This window comes from Pavona decussata, unplaced genomic scaffold (genome assembly GCF_977016875.1).
Source record: "Pavona decussata unplaced genomic scaffold, jaPavDecu1.1 SCAFFOLD_2439, whole genome shotgun sequence".
Classification (NCBI taxonomy): Eukaryota; Metazoa; Cnidaria; class Anthozoa; order Scleractinia; family Agariciidae; genus Pavona; species Pavona decussata.
Genome location: NW_028146214.1, coordinates 12,501 through 14,830, shown reverse-complemented (window position 1 = coordinate 14,830; position 2,330 = coordinate 12,501). Strand labels below are relative to the sequence as shown.

Genomic DNA, 2,330 nt, shown 5'->3' with positions numbered 1-2,330 from the left:
CTTGTCCTCCAATGGATCCTCGTTAAAGGATTTAAGTTGTACTCATTCCAATTACAAGACTTGTAAAAGCCCTGTATTGTTATTTCTTGTCACTACCTCCCTGAGTCAGGATTGGGTAATTTGCGCGCCTGCTGCCTTCCTTGGATGTGGTAGCCGTTTCTCAGGCTCCCTCTCCGGAATCGAACCCTAATTCTCCGTCACCCGTTGCAACCATGGTAAGCCACTACCTTACCATCGACAGTTGATAGGGCAGAAATTTGAATGAAACATCGCCAGCGCAAGGCCGTGCGATTCGATCAGTTACTATGAATCACCAAATGACCGGGCAGAACCCGCATTGGTTTTTAATCTAATAAATACATCCCTTCCAGAAGTCGGGACTTTTCGCATGTATTAGCTCTAGAATTACTACGGTTATCCAAGTAGTAATGGTACAATCAAATAAACGATAACTGATTTAATGAGCCATTCGCAGTTTCACAGTACAAGTGCTTATACTTAGACATGCATGGCTTAATCTTTGAGACAAGCATATGACTACTGGCAGGATCAACCAGGTAACTATCCACCGCAGGGAACAGAAGTTCCTTGCTAAGCGGCCCCCCTCCGCAGAGGGAGAGCAAGCTTTCTTAGATTTTGCCTCCACGGGGGAACCCATGAGCCAAACGGACCACACGGTCCCTCGGTCAAGGGAAACCCCGTCTTGTTTGCCACGTCTTTCTCACAACTGGACCCGTGCACAGTTCAGGCATACCTGTCAGACTCGCCAAGCGAGCTGAAGGAAGGCAAGAAAAGTGCTTCTGCGAAGGAAAATATCCTCCTGCTCTTTTGTCTCTATCATTAGCCAAAGGCTAGCGTACACAACTTCCATCTACACTCTGCCTGCCACTACAGTGACAATGCTTTCGGGCATCATCTTTTCCCTCCTTCGAAAGGAAAGCTACAAGCCCAACTTTCCTTGCCCGTTAGTCAATTCTGCCCTCTATTTCTCCGCCTTGCCGCCGTGGAACATAAGGGACAGGGTTTACTAGCCAGCTCCTCTCGGAACCTTTGCGACCAACCTGCCCACACTATAACCCCCAAACGCTAATAAGGAGACTGCATGATATGGTAGACAGAAAATAAAAACGCGAAAAAAATGAAATTTTGAAAATCGAACCCACAACCAGCCAAATCGTTTGTAAGTCATGCCAAATGACTGGTGACATCTTAAAAACCCATTGAAGCCACAACATCCCATAATTTCACGCTTTTAAAGATTTGTCACTATACGCACTGTAAGTACCTCACTAATTCTCACCTCAGATTTTACGGGAACATGTTCAAATTTTAACACGCCTCTCAGCACGACCAATTACATTAAAATTCATCGCAAAAGTCAGAATTCTCCAATTTTTGAAAAATTCACTATATTCACTGTAAGTACCTCGCTAGACAGTGGAGACCTCAGATTTTACGGGAACATGATCAACTTTCGACACACCTCTCAGCACGAGCAGTTACATAGAAATCCATCAGGAAAGTCGTGCTGTGAAGAGGTCTTTCGACTAAGAAAAATGGTGGTGTGAGGAGGAGTCACCTAAATCAGAGAAAAATACTCTTATAGGAGACTGCTACGAAAGACATTTCTGAGTCCACTGGCCCTAGTCCCCTAATAAGTGTATTTCTGTTTGTTTTAAGAAGGTCCTCCTGACATCACCAATCTTCTGTCTTCAATCCTAACCCCAACGTTAACCCTAACGCTAACCCTAACCCTACCTCCCTCAGGGGCAGTTCTATGGTTATGATCCCACGGTAGGCAGAAAAACTATCCCAATCTAGGTTTTCTTGTATGCTGACTCCATTTTAAATGCTTTTACTTGAGTCTGACAAAGGCAAAGCCAAATACTCACCCCTATATGGACGGGGAAGCAAAGTGCGGATTTTGGTAGGTCGGCATTTTCAATCAGGAATGTTGCCATTCGAAAGAGCGTCCAAAAAAACTTGGTTGGGACACATTTATTTTAGAAATTAGCGACCTAACCAGAAGTGCACTTTTTGGTGGGCCTACCCTACCCCCCTCAGGAGCAGTTCTATGGTTATAATACCACGGAAGGCACAAAACCTATCCCAAACTAGGTTTTCTTGTATGCTGATTCCATTTTCAATGTGTTTCCTTGACTCTGACGAAAGCAAAGCCAAATACTCACCCCTATATGGACGGGGAAGCAAAGTGCGGATTTTGGTAGGTCGGCATTTTCAATCAGGAATGTTGCCATTCGAAAGAGCGTCCAAAAAAACTTGGTTGGGACACATTTATTTTAGAAATTAGCGACCTAACCAGAAGTGCA

The 2,330-nt window shown here is 44.5% G+C and overlaps 1 pseudogene; it reads right to left on the bottom strand.

The window, feature by feature from the left end:
• Positions 1–560, bottom strand: LOC146447339 (small subunit ribosomal RNA; annotated as a pseudogene; the record flags this gene model as incomplete).
• Between the last annotated feature and the right edge of the window lie 1,770 nt (positions 561–2,330).